The sequence below is a fragment of the Sus scrofa genome, chromosome 2 (assembly GCF_000003025.6).
Source record: "Sus scrofa isolate TJ Tabasco breed Duroc chromosome 2, Sscrofa11.1, whole genome shotgun sequence".
In the NCBI taxonomy this organism is placed as follows: domain Eukaryota; kingdom Metazoa; phylum Chordata; class Mammalia; order Artiodactyla; family Suidae; genus Sus; species Sus scrofa.
This window is the reverse complement of record NC_010444.4, coordinates 130,938,500-130,957,494: the sequence shown is the minus strand read 5'-3', so window position 1 is coordinate 130,957,494 and position 18,995 is coordinate 130,938,500. Positions and strand designations below refer to the sequence as shown.

General features: G+C 39.8%; 1 protein-coding gene across 5 annotated transcripts in view; it reads left to right on the top strand.

The window, feature by feature from the left end:
* LOC100516424 overlaps positions 1-18,367 on the top strand; it is a 77,414-nt gene extending 59,047 nt beyond the window's left edge. For 2 of the 5 annotated variants that reach the window (XR_002341889.1, XR_002341887.1), the window contains exons 8-10: positions 4,733-4,903; positions 6,601-6,678; positions 17,124-18,367. The gene's annotated coding sequence lies outside the window, so the exon portion shown is untranslated. The remainder of the gene's footprint in view (positions 1-4,732; positions 4,904-6,600; positions 6,679-17,123) is intronic. The other 3 variants (XR_002341888.1, XM_021084711.1, XM_021084715.1) reach the window with 2 other exon arrangements.

Here is an 18,995-nt window from a genome sequence, read left to right as displayed (position 1 = left end):
GGAATTTTAATCTGGAATGCCTTCTTTTGACCGATGAAAAGGTTGATTTTCTGTTAAATCCAAGCTGCTTTTCAAAGTTACCACTCACAATGGAAAAAATAAAAATCATTATAAAAAAAAAAAGTTACTACTGACTTGGGTTACTACTGTATAAAAATATGGACTGAGGAATTCTCTTGCGGTGCAGCAGGTTAAGGGTCGGCATTGTCACTGCAACGACCTGGGTCACTGCTGTGGTGTGGGTTTAACCCCTGTCCTGGGAACTTCCATGTGCCATGGGTGCGGCAGGAGGAACAAAAATGAACCAAAATTTAAATTATTTTATTAAAAAATCATTTAAAAATCATTTAAAATTATTTTATAAGGATACTAGTGAAGGGTAGGGAATGGAAGGAGATTAGTGGTTTAGATTAGTTTCTTACCCTTATTAGTGGTGCTTGTCAAATAAATACTCCTGGTTTATGGCCCTTTGATTTCAAGTTACTAAACTACTCACTCTAAAATTAGTATTGGAGTTCCCGAGATGGCTCAGTGGTTAACGAATCTGACTAGCATCCATGAGGACACAGGTTCGAAATCCCTGGCTTAGCTCAGTGAGTTAAGGATCCAACGTTGCCATGAGCTATGGTGTAGGTCAAAGATGTGGCTGGGATCCTGCGTAGGCCAACAGCTACAGCTCCGATTCAACCCCTAGCCTGGGAATCTCCATATGCTGCAGGTGCAGTCCTAAAAAAAAAAAAAATGAAATTAGTATTGCCAGATAGAATTCATCACATCTAATTAAATCTGAATTTAAAAAAAATTTTGTCTTTTCAGGGCCACACACGTGGCATATGGAGGCACCACAGCCACAGTAACATGGGATCCGAGCCACGTCTGTTACCTATACTGCTGGATCCTTAACCCACTGAATGAGGCCAAGGATCAAACCTGCAGCCTCATGGATGCCAGTCGGATTTGTTTCCAGATTTAAAATTTGAATTTTAAATTAAAAAGGAAAATTTTTAAATATAACTATGTCCCATGTAATATTTGTGGCATACTTACACCAAAAAAAAAGTTGTTTATCTCTACTTCAAATTTAACTGAGTATTCCGTTGTTGTATTTGATAAATCTGGCAACTTTATTTGGAACTAAAATTTGCACCAAAAATGTAGTTGACAAGGATATGTCTGACAAATATCATGTTAAATTTGTCCTTACCTGTTCCCGATAAATTTCCAAAAAAACCATTCTCAGTTAAGGATGGGGTAATGACACCATACAGCCATTATAGAAACAAGTTAAGCATCAACAGTTTTACCTCTTCTTTTCTGCTAGGAATTCTATGGGAAATGAGAAGTTTCCTAGCTTCTTGCTTTTGAGTTTTTCGCTTTGAAACATAGCCCACCTAATTCAGACACATTTGCAAGTATATAGAAGACTGTGTAAACCAAATTTGGAATATAATTTTAAACATGAAAGAGATTAGTAAATGCAGTAAAGGATCATGGGTATCATTTGTACTACTTTCACACAACTTTATCATCACCAAAACTATTTTTAAAGTTGCCACAGATCAAATTCCCTTATCAGTACCAGCTCTGAAGTAACTCTACTTTCTCAGTTTTTGTTATCAGTTGAGGTTTAAAAAAAAAAAAAAAAAAAAAAACTGATTAAAGTGTAGTTGATTTACAATGTTGTGTTAAATTTCTGGTGTAAAGTAATTCAGTTGTACATTTAATATATACACATATATACATGTATACATTCTTTTTATATTCTTTTCCATTATGGTTTATCACAGGATATTGAACATAGTTCTCCATGCTGTACAGTAGGACCTTGTTGTTTATACATTCTATATGTAATAATTTGCATCTGCTAGTCCCAAACTCCAAATCTATCCCCCTCACCCTCTCCTCCTTGGCAGAACAAGTCTGATTTCTATGTTTGTGTGTCTGTTTCTGTTTTGTAAATAAATTCATTTGTATCATATTTTAGATTCTCATATTAGTAGTATCATATGGTATTTGTCTTCCTCTGCCTAATTTACTTCACTTGGTATGATAATCTCTAGGACAATCTATGTTGCTGTATTATTTCATTCTTTTTTATGGCTGAGTAATATTCCATTTGTATATGTGTACCACATCCTCTTTATGCACTCATCTGTGGATAGATATTTAGATTGCTTCCATGTCTTGGCTATTGAAAAGAGTGCTACTGTGCACATCGGGATGCATGCATCTTTTCAAATTAGACTTTTCATCTTTTCCTGATATGTGCCCAGAGGGGAGATTATTGGATCATATGGTAACTATAATTTTAGATTTTTTAGGAGTTTTCATATTGCTTTCCATAGTGGCTGTACCAATTTACATTTCCACCAACAGTGCAGGAGGTTTCCTTATCCTCTACATTCTCTCCAAAATTTATTATTTGTAGACTTTTTATGATGGCCATTCTGACTAGTGTGAGGTAATACCTCATAGTTTTGATTTGCACTTCTCTAACAGTTAGGGATGTTGAGCATCTTTTCATATGCCTGTTGGCAATCTGTATCAGACCTTCTTCTTTAGAACCTGTTCCTTGGTACGAGATCTCTGTTAAAAGATGTAGGACACTATGAGCCAGATCCTCTGCAAAGCCAGTGATGTCATTAAAAAGATTATAGGTTATATAGAGAGCTAGACCAAAGTAGAGAGGTACGCAAGATCCAATCAGGACTAAAAAAATAGAAAAGTTTGAAGCATCTTAGGATGCAGTAAGGAAATTAGTGGAATCAAATCAAAGTATGAAGTTAATTACAACCAGGATGAGGGTACAGAATTCTAGCTATCCCAGTTCAAGGATTAGAATTGACTTGAGTGGTGTGGGCTTGTTAACACAGTTTATATAAAAAAAGGTACAGTCCATTTGTGGTTTCAGCGAAATCGTGGTTATGTAGATTTCAAATCCCACAAATCAGTCTAAGTTTCTGAACTACAAGCAACTGTATCAGAGTCCTAGAACTTTGTCTTAAACTCTGCCCTCCTTGCTGAGGTGATCAGTCACCATTAATTAAGTAAATGTGTTGATGTTCAGAATGGTTTTAGAATTAAATATGAATACAATGAAAAAATCAAGCCCATGGTACTTATATTTTATATAAGAACATTTGTCAGGAAAATGTGTGCATTCGTTACGTACTCTGAGAGATTACACATGTGACTCCATTTGAAATATGTATTTGCTTCACACTCAAGACTTAAATGGAAAAATGTAATAGAATTTGAATAATTTAAAAATCAGTTTTGTAATTTTTTAGGGACACTAAGATAATTGTGATTCATATTTTTGTAGATATAATTAATTAGATCTATAAGAGTTATGAAGGAGCTGAGGAAGATCTTTCTTAACAGAGGTATATCTGTTCGGGCATTTACAGTGCTTACCAAAAATCAAATCTATTAAATGTATAATTTAAAATGTAAGATAAAATGTAATTAAGTATTTTAAACAGAACTTCTGGAGCCGCACCTGCAGTGCATGGAGGTTCCCAGGCTAGGGGTCAAAGTGGAGCTGTAGCCACCTGCCTGTGCCACAGCCACATCAGCTGCAGATCCAAGCTGCATCTGCGACCTACACCACAGCTCACAGCAACGCCAAATCCTTAACCCCCTGAGCAAGGCCAAGGATCAAACCTACATCCTCATGGATGATAGTCAGATTCGCTTCCACTGAGCCATGACAGAACTCCCTAAACAGAACTTTTTACTTGATCTTAATCTGTTCAATGTGAGTTAATTGGACATTAATAAAAGAAGAAGACTATATAAAAATGTTTTTTCTTGTTTTATGTTAACAGTTATTAGACTTTTTAAGTGGAGGATTTGACTGTTAATCTCAAAGGCTTAAGAAAACATTAATTTAGGGAGTTCCCTTCTTGGTGCAGTGGTTAACGAATCTGACTGGGAACCATGAGGTTGCGGGTTCGGTCCCTGGCCTTGCTCAGTGGGTTAACACCTGCAGTGGCCACACCTGCAGCATGCAAAATTTTCAAGGCCAGGGATCAAAACTGCACCACAGCTGCAGCCTGAGCCACAGCAGTGACAATGCCAGATCCTTAACCTGCTGTGCCACCAGGGAACTCCATAAATAGCCCTTTCTGAACACAAGCTTAAACATTCAAAATAACATTTTAACATTATACATTTTCCCTTCCCTGATGTGTTTTTCTGCTGCCAGAATGTGATACAGTTTTTGTTCTGCCCTCAATATTTCATCTTCTTCCAAGCTCAGTTGAAGTTCTATATCTTCAGAATATCCTCCTTAAAATCCAGCTCTCAATGATTATTTCTCGCTTTGAATTTTTAGTATTTTTTTATCTGCTTCATTCACTTTTAGGCTGAACTGTTACAATTTTTCAGCCAGAACAATGTCTCTTAAGCCACTGAAGGCAATGTCTTTGCATCTTTATGCCCTCTAGTGCATTATTAAGTAGATAGATATCTGCATCAAATCCTTGAGTGAGTGATCTTATGTATTTCAGTAACTCAGTACAATTTTTGTTTTATTTCAATAATGCAGCACATTTTATTTTTAACAACATTGTTGAGGTATGATTTACACACCATAAATTTTTCCCATTGAAAGTGCACAATTCATTCATTTTTAGCAAATGTATAGTGTGACCCTTGCCATAATCCAGTTTTAAAATATTTCAATCACCTCCCCATTCAAAAAACATTTCTTTGTGCTTATTTGCAGTCAACTCCTATCCCTACTTCCAGCACCAAGTAATCACGGATCCGTTTTGACTTTATAAATTTACCTTTTCTGAGCACTTTATGCAACCATAGGGAATCATACAATCAATATATTGTCCTTTGTGTCTGATTCTCTTTCACTGAGAAGATGTTTTTGAGGTTCATCCACACTGTACGTATATCAGTATTTTATTCCTTTTTATTGCTGAATACTGTTCCAAATATGGACATAACATTTTGCTTAATTGTTTGCCGGCTGAAGAACATTTGGGTTGTTTCCAGTTTTGGGCTGTTGTGAGTAACACTTCTGTGAACATTTGTGTACAAATCTTTGTGTGAATTTATGTGTTCATTTTCTTGGGTAGATTCTTAGGATTGAAAATGCTGGGTCATCTGGTAAGCTCGTATTTAACTTCATTAAGAAACTACTAAACTATTTTCCAAAGTGCCTTTGTCATGTGTAATCTCACAACAACAAACATGCTGAGGCCTACTTTTTTGTAGACTCTGCTGGTTTCTGTGGTTTCAAAGATAAGCCAAAGTCCCTGCTTTCTAGGGATTCATTGTCTAGTAAAAAGGAATAAATTATCTCCAACTTAGTTTTTTTCTGGCCCTGTAAAAGATAGGAATGCAGTTGATCATAACTCACAAAATACTTGATTATCACACTATCAGTTTTTTAATATTAAAGACATTTAATGATTTCAAATAGTAAGAAGTCTAAACCTCTGCTTGGGTGCCAGAGTTCAACAGTACTTTCAGTGACTATCATTCCTTGCAACTTTCTGTTCAAGCCCTATGGGCTGACTTTTCTTTCTAATGCTTGTCCTGTAAAGTTTCATTACAGCTGTTGTAGCTCCAGGAATGGCATCTTCAAACCATTGCATTCACAGCCAAAAGGAAATACGGTCTCCCTCGCTTTTCTTTTTATTACCGCTAAATCTCTTCCATAAATCATCCCCCAAAGAAAATGCCCCTTTTCTATGTGTTTGATACTGGGTTATATATTTACTTGTAAATCAGTCTCTATCAAACAAGGGTAGGTAGCTAAGTTCATTTACCTTGGGGCTGAGTGAGAAATAAAATTCGTATTATGTTGAATCTCATCTTTACCATGACTCTTTGGATAGTCTTTTTTTTTCTTTTGTCTTTTGTTTTTTTAGGGCCACATCTGCAGCACATGGAGGTCCCAGGCTAGGGGTCGAATCTGAGCTGTAGCCACCGGTCTACACGAGAGCCGTAGCAATACCAGATCCGAACCGTTTGCGACCTACACCACAGCTCACAGCAATGCCAGATCCTTAACCCACTGATCGAGGCCAGGGATCGAACCTGCAACGTTATGGTTCCTAGTCGGATCATTTCCGCTGCACCACAACGGGACTCCTCTTTGGATAGTCTTTAGACTGCATGTTGGGGCCGTCACATTAACATTCTCAGCCTCAGTTTCCTGTTCTGTAAAACAGAAGTAAAAATGGTATTGAAGTTAGACTAGACTCAGGGAAATCTCTGAAGATTCTTGCCAGTTTACAAGCTACCTTGGTATATTATTCAAAATTTCCCTTCTCTGGAGTTCCCATTGCGGCTCAGTGGGTTATGAACCCGGCTAATATCCATGAGGATGCTGGTTTGATCCCTGGCCTCATTCAGTGGGCTAAGGATCTGGCGTTGCTGTGAGTTGTGGTGTAGGTCGCAGGCATGGCTGGGATCCCACCTTTCTGTGGCTGTGGTATAGCCTGACAGCTGTAGCTCCAGTTCAGCCCCTGCCTGGGAACTTCCATATGTCGCAGGTGCAGCCCTGAAAAGAAAAAACAACAACAACAACAACAAAAAACTTTCCTTCTCCATTCCAATGTGACTTTATTTCAGGTCCATTCTTTCTCAATTCTGGGATCTGCCAACAAATGAAGTGTCTAGGATCTGCACACACAGTGTTGAGGTGGAGAGGTAAGGAAGTAATTTTTCTTTTTGTTTGTCGTTAGGCAAATCTACTCTTTTCTCCATCTGATTTTGCTTGGATCATATCTTGGATCTTACTATGCTTTTATTAATGTAGCATTGAAAGAATTCAGATCATGATCTTCAGTACAAAACCCCCTTGTTTAAAAGATGTCTTTGTGGTTGGCTTGTCTGCTATTTAAAAAGCACTATGGTACTTAACTATTCCAGCTGCTAAACAGGTGTCAGATGATCCTCAGAGCAGCTGTCCAAAAATAGAACTTGAGCCTGGAATATATTCTCAGGCATAGCTATAAGCAATCACACTATAATTAATGTAAATGAACACCGGGCAGATTTTTTTAGGGAATTTTAATGCAGTACAAAAAGATTTTCATTGTTTGTAAAAAATTGGGTTAGCTCTTTGAGATCAGAACCAAGAGCTTTATGATTTAGGGGGAATTTTTTCACCCACTACAAAGAGTACAGCATAAAATATAGTATGCCAGAGGATGTCCCTTTGGTATTTTTCCTATGAACTCTTTGTTTGTTTGTTTGTTTGTTTGTTTGTTTGTTTTGTCTTCTTGCCACACCTGAGGCATGTGGAATTAGTTCCCAGGCCAGGGATCTAACCCAGGTGACAGCAGCGACCCAAGCTGCTGCAGTGGCAATGCCATATCTTTAACTCACTGCCCCACAGGAAAACTCCTTTATGAACTTCTTAATGTAAGAGCATGATGAGATTAATTTTGTTGGACTTCTTGAAGAGGCTGAAAGGTAAGCGGAGTGGAGGCTGGGAAGAGAAAGATGCCTTTGGCAAGGTGATAGAGAGCTGATAAGGATGTGAAGAGGGGCATTTATTTAGCACTTGTTGAACTCACGAATATCGCAAGTACTTGCGGTATCTCACACAATTACTGTAAAAAAACCTATCAAGAAAGTTCAGTTATCTTCCTTTTACAAATGAGAAAGTAGATGTGGTTAAGGAAATTTTCCAAGTGCGTAGTTACTAATTGACAGAACTAGGACTCAAACCCACATTTAACTCATTTCAGAGCCATGCTTCTAGCCACTGTGCATACTACTTACTGACCATCAGGTTACAAGTGTTAGTTTTTTTTTTAAAACAGTATTTTTGAGGTATGTTATCTATTATTTTAATGTTGGAGAAAGAGAGTCTAGTTGCTGTTAACGCGTATGGTAAACCTGGAGTTCCCTTGTGGCACAATGGTTTGACAATCCTGTGTTGTCTCTGCAGTGACTCTGGTGGCTGCTGTGGCTTCAGGTTGGATCCCCGGCTGGGACATTTCCACATTCTGTGGGCACAGCCATAAAAAAAAAATTAAAATGCGTGGTAAAATCATAGAATAGATAATGTACAAAAATCTTAAAATACTTGTGTTGGCATAAAAAATAAAAATAGCCGAGATCAGTGGAAGATAAAGAATTCTTTGACTCAGAGGTCAATTATTTCAGGGATTTAAAAATGTGATTGGAAAAAATACACTTTCGGAGGAGTTTCCTGGTGTCTGAGGGGTTAAAAATCTGGCGTTGTCACTGCTGTGGCCTTGGGTCACTGCTATGTCAGGCGTTTGATCCCTGGCCCGGGAACTTCCATATGTCACAGACGAGGCCCCAAAACAAAACAAAAGTTGGAGTATGGGAAGTTATATCGAATAAGGGACAGATAATGTAGTATTTAGAAAAAAGAAGTGGAACTATTTTGAAGTTAGAGTTCAGGGTAAAAAGACAAATACTGGCGAGGAAGAGTGAATGTAGTAGCATGGGTGAGCTGAGATGGCAGATCAGGGGTTCAGGACCTTGTTAGAGCTGGGGCAATAGAAATAATGTAGAAACTGGAAATGGGGGTGGATATAAAGATGTGACCCACGTTGTTAAAGCAAGGGATAAGAGCTGACTAAAGGAAGAACTTGGGTCCCCCAGGAAAGACTTAGAAGTGCTAGAAAGAGGAAGAGGTTTATGGAAGATACTGTGCAGTGATTTTTTTTTTTTTTTTTGTCTTTTTTTGTCTTTTTGTCTTTTGTTGTTGTTGTTGTTGCTATTTCTTGGGCCGCTCCCGCGGCATATGGAGGTTCCCAGGCTAGGGGTCTAATCGGAACTGTAGCCACCAGCCTACGCCAGAGCCACAGCAACGCAGGATCCGAGCCGCGTCTGCAACCTACACCACAGCTCACGGCAACGCCGGATCCTTAACCCACTGAGCAAGGGAAGGGACTGAACCCGCAACCTCATGGTTCCTAGTCGGATTCGTTAACCACTGCGCCACGACGGGAACTCCTGTGCAGTGATTTTAAGCTCAGCCTGACCTCTGTAGTAGAAGCAACATTCTTGAGCAGTGAATTAAACAGACAGAACGATGTTAAGATGTACCATGGATTTGTATCCATATGCACTTAGTCTTGAAGAATTGTGAGAAAAGCATCATTGACTGTGGAGCTTAAGGATTTGAGTCCAGCGCTGGATAGGCTATTTCCTGTTAAGCTGTGTGACATTGTGCAAGTTATTTGCAGCCTCTGAACCTCGGTTTCCTCATCCATAAGATGAGGTGTTGTTTACATTAAATGTGGTAAGGTGTGTGAAAGAACTGAACATATGGTGATACCGAATTGTTTCCCATAATGCTCCTCTTAAAAGATTTTAAATGAAAGAATGAATGATTTCATAAATTAAAAGATCCAAAAAGGATAAAAATTATACAGTAAAAAACAATTCTCTATCCACCTGTAACACTTGGGCCTGTACCCTAGAAGCATTCCCCATCAATAGACTCCTGTAGCCTTCCAAATAGTATATGTAAGATCTCCATGTTTACTTTGTATATCATTTGGGATATTCTACATGTTATTTTTTTCACTTAATAGTATACTCTGGAGATCATTTTATAATAGCACATGTGAACAAACTTCATTATTATGAGTTTGAAAGTATCACTTTAGCCAATCCCCTCTTTTTTAAAATTAAAATGTATAGTTGATTTACAATGTTGTGCCCGTTTCTGCTGCAACCAGTCCCCTCTTGATGGGCACTTAGGTTACATCTAGGTCTTAGTTTATTATCAACCATTGGGCATTCTGACAAACATTGCAATTTAACAAACACTAATACTTCCTGTGTATAAAGCCCAGTTTTAAGCATCATTAGATAAATTAGAATTTTTTTTGCCATCAAGGAACTCATAACCTAGGAAGTGCAGTTGGCTGACAGTTCCTGACCTGTACACAACAGTCTAAGCAACATGACTCAGAAATGCTTTTTCCTGTCTCCACACTGCCACTTCCTCTTAAAAATCCCTAGTGTGTCTTTCTCTTAGAGGTATAGAAACAGCCCTATTTTGGGTCCCTTTCTATCTCTTGACTCCTCTTTAGTTTTGGTTCTATCAGAGAGGCAAACCATTACCTCTACCCATTGTAGGTTTTCCGCTGGGACCCTAACGAAAAGACGGATGAGCAAGAGAAAAAGCACTTTATTGATGTGCCAGCCCACATTGTGGGGAGAAACCTAAACCAAAAGTCATTCAAAAGGGTGGCTCAGAATTCCAGCTTCTAGAGCATCTTCAACCAAGAACAAGAAATGTGTAGAGTCCTGTACACAGGCCAAAGGAAAGCAGGTTTAGGCTTCCAAGGGTGCAGACTGTGGAAAGGTAAATATTCAGGAGGAAACGAGTGGAGTGAGATTTGTTTGCTGATTCCTCTGGTGCCGTTTCTGGGCTGATAAAATGTCTCCTTTCCTCCTGGTACAGAGAGGGCACCTTTGAACATGGAAGTTTCAGAAAGGGAAAGAAGAGTGTCTTTCTTGTACCTGCTATTTCCTAAGTACCTTTAATTAAAAAAAAAAAAAAATCAGTATGCCAGAAGTTCTGTGGTGGCTCAGTGGGTTAAAGATCTGATGTTGTCATTGCTATGGCTCAGGTCACTGCTGTGGCACGAGTTCAGTCCCTGGCCCAGGAACTCCTGCATGCCACAGGTGTGGCCAAAAGAAAAATCAGTATGCCAAAGTGACATGTTCCAGGGTGACACATTCTGGTTTCCTTTAGTACCAAAGCATTTGCACACCAGTGAACAGATTATGGAGGATCTGTGAGCTTCACCAGCCTTGTCATTATAAATCAATAAGAGAAAAAAAATGGAAATAAAAATACCATTGCAATATTCAGTAAGCATATGAATTGAAGGTACAGCTATGATTGAAAACATTGTCACTATATACCAAATGCAGATAGATATAATAAAATATATCAAATACAATAAAATAATAATTCCTAATAGGTTATTAATAATACTTCACATTTACACAATAATTTATTTTAAAAACTATTTTAATAGTGTTATCTAATTCACTTGGATGATTGGATAAATAAAAAGGCTCTTGGAAATGCTTTGGAGACAAAACTTTGTCAATGAAATTCTGATGAACTAAAGTTAAAATAGATTTTAAGATTTTAGAATCATAGGATTTTAGTGCTTGAGGGATAGTTTGATTAACTGATTCTAAAAGTGCTATGAATCTTGAATTCATTTGATCATCTGATAAAAGCTACATTTCCTCTCCTTAGAAAGATAAAATTCATGCTGTAATTCTGGAAGGTCCATAGATGTCTGGAAGCAAATCCATGGCTCACAGAGCAATGTTTTGTTTTATTTTTAAATAAGTTTGTTGAGATATAATTTAAATACTATAAAATTCCATTTTCAGCTTACAATTTAATTAATTTTAGAATACAGAGTTGTACAACTATCACCACAAACTAATTTTAGAACCTTCATCACCCTAAAAAGAAACCTTCAGTCCCTTTATAGCCCCTCCCCATTCCTACCCTCAGCCCTAGACAACCAGTAATCTAATTTCTGTCCCTCTGTTACTTGTAGGGCAAAGTTTAAATTTTTTTTTTTTACTTCTGTCCACAATAAGAAATGTGTTTGACATCCAACTTATAGATGCACGCAGAGACACAAGTTTCATAAACAGTATTCTTATTCTGTTCAATGTACTCTGATATATTCCAGACCCACTAGTAAGTTCTGACCCTCAGCTTGAAAAACTTTGTCCTAGATGGGCTACCGTAGGTAAAAGTAAAACCAAACTAAATCTCGAAGCATATAGTCTCCTTATTTAAAGCTGAAAAAACAGGCCCAGAAATGTGACTTTCCCAAGGGAAAAGTTAGGATTCGAATTCAGGATTACTTGTTCGACTTGCAGCTTCCATAGTGTAAGAACAGAACATTGCTAAATGGTCAGAGGAAGAGTTGTTTAATGCGTTATAGTTTGCAGCAGGAGGAAAGAAACTTGATTCTTCCTGGGGGATGGGGAAGCGAGGATGGCAGAACGGTTGTGAGGTTGCCCTGGACCATTAGAGGAAAGCACGTCTGTTGCAAGGTGACAAAAAACGTGCCCTGGAGGCCACAGCCTGGGGCTAATTGCCCTGCATCTGTTCAGGTTATTAGAGTTGAAGCCAAGCAGCCTTTTCCACAGAGCTGTCTCCTGTGGCCCTGTTGCCCAGGAGTCTCTGGCATGAGCGAGAATGTTTGTAATCTTTAGCCATGACTCTGCAGCCCAAGCAGAAGCTCCTTCATTTGCTTTCTGCAGTGCCTATGGCCTTTCACCCCATCTGCATTCAGAACGCATGCCTACAACTGCATCCTCATTCCTGTTTACTTTGCTACAAGTAAAAATGTTAGCTCTCCATAAACTGCTGAATACTCAGTGATGATTGTGAAACTATTGCCTGTGGTTCATATTTTGGGTAATAAGAGCAAACTGGAGGGTGATGGTAAGTGTCCATGTAAGAATTCAGATGTTCAGCAATTAATCACTCAAATAATCGATGGTAACTGTGAGGAGGGTTTTGAAGGAAAGGTACAGGTCCCCCTGAGATGTTATAACTGGGGTCACTTGGCAAAGCCTGATGAAGGATAGAATCCAACCTTTTTTATTTATTTATTCATTTATTTATTATTTATTTATTTATTTCTGCTTTTTAGGGCCGTACCTGCAACATATGGAGGTTCTCAGGCTAGGGGTCACTACAGCTGCCAGCCTACACTACAGCCACAGCAATACAGGATCCAAGCCGCACCTGCGACCTACACCACAGCTCATGGCAGCGCCGGATCCTCAACCCACTGAGCAAAGCCAGGGATCTAACCTGTGTCCTCATGGACGGTCGGGTTCATTAACAGCTGAGCCACAATGGGAACTCCAGAATCCAAACTTTTCTCATTCTGTTTACATGATGGGAAAGCAGAGTGTTTTCCATTTCTAAAGGGACCCTAGACACTCAATCCTGAGCTTGAAATATGGCTGAGTAGATAAACGAAGTACAGTGGGTAATTTCCAGAGCAGTTATCAGCTTCTTTGGCAGGAAGATGTATGATTAAACATTGCATCCATCAAATCAGCTATGGAGAGGAGTCATAGAGAAGGAGGATTCCATTTCAGATCCCAATCCAAGAACTTCTTAGAACTCTGTAGCTCCTACGAAGGGAGCTCAGGGTAAATTAGAGAATGTGTTGTTTATGTTCTTGTCGGAGGCAAGAACCAGGTACACAGGAACTAAGTGCAGTCTGGCCTGGGCAGAGTGTGAAGGAACTTGGGGAATGAGACATATATCGGATGCAAAGTTCTTAGAGAGAACTGAGAAAACCAGCCAGCACACGATTCCAGTAAGATGGGAGAGAGTTGAAATCTGAGACAAGAGAGTGAAAAGAGGAGGAATGTGACAAGAAGAAGAGAATACAAAAATCTGCCTCAAGAAAAGGTAAGCACAATAAATGTGAGCCTCTTTATATCAGGAAGTATATGACAGTCTGCAGCATCTGGAGAAGTAGCATGAACACTCCTGAGAATAACGGTGACGCAGTCCCTTGCTCTGGGAAAAGGAGAGCAGAAGAATGAACGAGAGAGAAAAAAAGAAAAGAATAGGGGACAAAGAATGCAATGCCAACCTGGGAAGAATTATAATTCATCCAGGAGGGCCTTAACTGTTAGGTGAAAATTGACCTTTTGAGTGAAAAAATGGATATTGTGATTCTTTATGTGGCTGTGTGCAGATTTGATGTGGCTTGTCTTTCTCCAGTACAACAGCTGGTACGGAAGTTCTAAAAAGGCTTATAGAGCCCATTTATTGGAAAAGGAATGGGTTTGGAGGCATATTTGGTCAAGAAGTTTCTAGAGGAGTTGCCAGCGTGGCTCAGTAGTGATGAACTCGACTAGTATCCATGAGGATGCAGGTTCAATCTGTGGCCCTCTCAGCCTAGCCTGGGAACTTCCAGGTGCCACAGGTGCAGCCCTAAAAAGACAAAAAAAAAAAAAAAGAAAAAAAGTTTCTAGAAAAAAAACTTTCATTATAGGAAAATTGTCATTCATTTTTTCCAGTTAAGTTCTGTGACTTTAGGTGAGTGATAAGAATTTAAAAGTTTAGAACTGGTTACCAAGATGGGATCTGAGAATGGGATTTAAGTCTCTAAATCATGGTTACACATAATAAGAAGATAGACTTTTAGCTAGGGATAGGGCCCATCTTAATAGAACAGAAAAGCAAGCACTTGCCTGGTCTAGAGTTCTTTGAACTAAATATGGAGGAGATGGAGAGAAGAGGATAGAAATGCCCAGCCCTCAGGAGAAGCACTGGTTAACATGGAAAGAGGATTTTGGGAGCTCCTTGGGTTTTGACAAATGACAATTTGTCACCAGAAAGAACACATGAGGCTTTAGATGTCCATCCCTTGTGTAATATGGGTGTAGATAGCAAACAAGGTGAACAAAATCAGTCTAAGACCATAATCAGTGAGCGTGAATTCAGATGCATCCCTCAGTGTTCTATGCCAAAGCCCCCACTGGAAGTGCAGTGGCAGCAGGGCGGGGATTAGAGGCGGTGTGTGTCAAGAAGCTACAAATCTGGGAGGGAATCCTTCTACCTGCTCGTGCAAACAAACTGCAGAGTAGGAGGGAAGACGAAGGAAAAGAAAAGTGTTCCCTTGCTCCACAAGTAGAGTGGAGTTCATCTGGTGAGATGGAGGTAATAAATATAACGCATTCCTGCTGCATATCCTGAAACTGTCACAGAGAAAATACATGGTGGTGATGGGGGATTTCTGCCAGCCAGTCATCTGCCTGCATGTTTCACTTGGCTGAAGTGAAACCAAGTTCTTGTCTGGCCTTATTGATGATTATATTCACCAAGAAGTCACTTCTGTAAGTCAGCTGTGCTCTTTCTCATCTACTGTGGCTTCAGCTCATTTGAACAGTATTTTTTGGGCGGGGGCCACACCCATAGTATGTGGAAGTTCCCAGGCCAGGGGTCACACCTGAGCCACAGCAGCGACCGAAGCCACAGCAGTGTCAACAATAGATCCTTAACCACTAGGCCACCAAGGAACTCCATGAACAATATTTTCAGTCCTGGAGAAGCACAAGACTAATACCAGACTACAGCTTTTTCAGAATATAAATAAAATTTATGTCTGACAGTCAGTTGACTAAAGCAGTGCAAATAAGATGTTATTTTCCTAATTTAGTAGCTTTTATCCTGTTTGTCCTTCAGGTAGCTTTTGGAGTCTGCATCCCTTCTCCCTTCCTTTTCCCTTTCAGTGGAGGAGGAATTTTGATTTTTCATTCAGCGGTACATGAAATGCAGAGAAGAGAGCAAGGGCACTGTAGGGGAAAATACAAGGGCATACAAGGCATGGTTTTTCAAAGTAGTGTGTGAATAAGAAGATGAAGAGGCCAGTTTGGCTGTAGTTGGCCGTAGTGTTGATTCAATGAGGGAAGTGATGAGACGTCATCTTGGGAAGATCGTTGGCAGTCAGATTGTGAAAGCCTTGAGTGCCAACTTAAGTCAACTGAGTTTTATATTCAAAGTATTGGCAGTCTGGAAATGTTAGAGCGGGAAGTGAGAAGATGACAATGATTTTTTAGGAGTATTAACTGGGTTGCCATGGCTAGCGTGCGTTTGTGGGCTCAAAGGGGTCTAGATGCTGACCGCAGGCAAGCCAGATGGAATCATAGAATTGTGCAAGCATGAGCTGAAAAAGGCCTGAACTAGACTGATGATAGTAATAAGGAAAAAGAGATGGAAAAGAGAGATTATGCAGAAGAATTTTCAGGGTTCAGTTAGGGAGAGAACGGGGAAGTCAGATCATGCTGACGTTTGGAGTTCAGGGGATAATGAAAGAGAAGATGAAAAATGAAATTATTGACATATGACTTCCTGGTGTTGGCAGGAAATCCAAGTGTGGAAGTCCAGGAAGCAATCTGAGATAAGAGAAGGCAGACAGGGTCAGAAACTGGAGGCAGAAATACAGATTTTGAATTCATTTTCAGAAAGCTCATAGCTAAAGCTATAGAAATATGAGCTTTACCTAAAACATTCATGCTGTTAGAACTATTTTTGCTACATGGTTTTCTTCCAGTGAATATCGTTTAAGCTAGGTTTTCTCATGCCTTTATCAGAGTTCAGTTGCAGGCAACAGGGTCCAGCCCATTTAAGGGGAAAGATATTTGGCTATTAAGAGGTTTGTGAGATCATAGTCGAGTCAGGTGAACAAAGAGTTTCTGGATTGAACTTCCAGGAGTTACTCCCCAGATAGCACTCTAGACATGGGCATTGGGTGAGATGGCTACAGTTTTCCCTGCTCCAGGGGTCAAGAGGCGCCATTGTGGGCGCTGACCACAAGACGATGCTGCCTCAGTCTGGGTCAGGAAAGTGTACGCAGAACTCTGAATTTCTCTTTATGAGGGTGTTCCTGAATCAAAATCCAAAAACCCTAAATTTAAAGGGACCAGGTGTTATTTCTTAGCATTTCAGCTTCTACATGCTAGAAGGCAAGAGGCCTTAAAGTTGAGTAAGCCAATTCACAATTTCCAACACAGTGTTTCAGCCCCATCTTACATAAGTATCTAGAATCCAGCTGAACTTTGGATTTTCACGACTCTCTTAATCAGATGAACGAGACTGCAACCCTGCCCTTTCTGTAGGTACAGTATCCTGTTCTTCATAGCCTTTGGTTTTTATCATGTTCTCCACAGAGGTAGTAGTCCAGGCGTGACAATAAAAGCCAAGATTCTGAGGTTGTTTCTAGGCTCAATGAAAAAGCATTCTGGGATTGCTTAATAATGTCTGCTAAGGGAAGGAAGGGGGACAATGGTACCTGCAGTTTGCCGTCTCCATACTAGGTCGTTGCTTCATTAGTGATAAGCTTATTGCTTTGTGACTGTAGATAACTGTTCTTACAAGTTAGAAAATATAGCGATTTTAATATTTTTGTGACTGGAAATGTTTTCTACTAATAGAATGCTCACGAAGTCCTTTATACCTTGAGTGTATTATGTATTCGAACTATTTTGTTTTTTAACTCTAGGTTTATCCAGTCATCCCTTCCTGCTTCCTCTATGATTCGTCCACTGATTTTTTGCCCTATCTTTTTCCCAAACTGCAGCCTTGGGAGGTCAGACCCCTCAGCTTGTGTCTGTGGGAGTGAGAAGAAATGGCATCCAGGCCACACAGGGAGGCGTGAGGTTGGAAAAGGCCTGCAGCTCAGCAACTTCCAGCTTCCAGGAACAGGAGACTCGTGAGCCTGAGCGGATGACCTCTCCTGCTGCCACCTGGAGGGGTTTCTCATGTTCCGGGGACATGGTGACGTCAACCTTCACTTTTCTGAACATCTCTGCCTGCCCCTCTGCATTCATCCTTCACCGTCACTTGCTTGCTGACTCTTCATTGACGACCCCCCCCCACACTCTAGACAGAAGTAGCTATCCTTTCCTTGTATCCTCAGATTACTTGCCACATACACCCTCTGTTGTAGCAAATATCAAATTACATTTTAGTTGTCTAGGTACAGGTCATACTTTCAGGCTGAGCTACTACTCAAAGGCAGAGGCTGCCTTTTTAAAATTACTGTTTATTGAGTATTTTACATATGTTATCTCATTCAGTTCTTACAATAAGCCTAAGAGGAAACAGAGGCTCAGAGGGGTTAAATATCATGCCCCACCGTAAGGTAAATATCTGGCAGAAACAGGACTTGAAACTAGGTCATGTTTTATATGTGCATCTAGCACAGTGTCTTGGCATCAGGTGTGTGTGTGGGATGTCAATAAATGCTCATCAAATGAGTAAGTGGTTCAGTGAATAAACTGTATGCCACAAACCACAAGGAAGCATTTTGGCCACCAGCTGAAAACAAGTCCTTTCAGTTACTCTCACAGCTCTGAGCCTGCTGCAGACTTTCATTCAAACCAGACCTTAATACCTAGGAGAAGGCTATATCGCAAAATCAGATTACTGGAAACAATGCATCTGACTATCTCGCTTAAGGCCATTTACTGAGTCCAATAATGTGGTTCTCATCATAATCATCATTTAAAGCTTTAATTTGAAGTATTACGCTGTGTCAGAAACAGACAAACATGAAGAATAGATGAAATAAGAGAAGCCTTCCTTTCATCATATGAATTGAACTTTATCATGCCCTGTGTTCAGATGAGAAGTTTTCTTTTGCTAACTAAGACCTAACTAGGGAACTCGGAACAGAACAACACACCCCTTTATGTTATGTTAAGTATAACCTTCATTGATTACTAACTTTTGATACCAATATCTTCCAGTGTCCCCAAAGTGTTGCTTGCTCTGACTTTAAAAAATAAAGATATTGTCCAACGAGGCTGATTTTAGATTTAACAATTTTTGTCTGCTGGCCTAATTCGTAAATGGCAACCAGGTGTCTGAATTACTCTTGGGCTTTCCTTTTCTGCTGCGAGGTGGGTTTTTCCATCTCTAGGTCTTCTTCCGCATTTGCCTTCCGCAGGGATGGAGGCCGGGAGGGGCCGTGTGCTTCCAGGGTGCCGCACTGGGAACATCAGACTTTATTCTCCTGGGTTCATGAGCTCACCCTGTTTCCATGTGTCACTGCACATGTGTTGGATCCTGATGGAAAAATAGTTGGGTTTGAGTGGAAATAGCAGGGAGTGGGACAGCTGCATTTCAAAGCTTTTCATTTCCTTTTCCTCTGCATTCCGCATATGGCTCCAGTGGGATTGTTGAGTGTATAGTTCTGCATTGCTTCCCCCTTCACTTTATTTTCTCTTTCACCTCTGTACTAACACCATCCTTAACCTGAAAAGCAAAGTCACATTCTCAAATTGTCTGTCTCCTGGGAAGATGAGTTTCATTTTGATTAAAAAACAATTTTAAAAATTAAGCTCTTAGACATGCGGCTCATGTAACCTGGGACTGTTTTTCAATGTGATCATCTGTGGTAAGATTTTTTTCTACATCTTTTTTTTTGCAGGGGAGTAGGTAGAGGTTT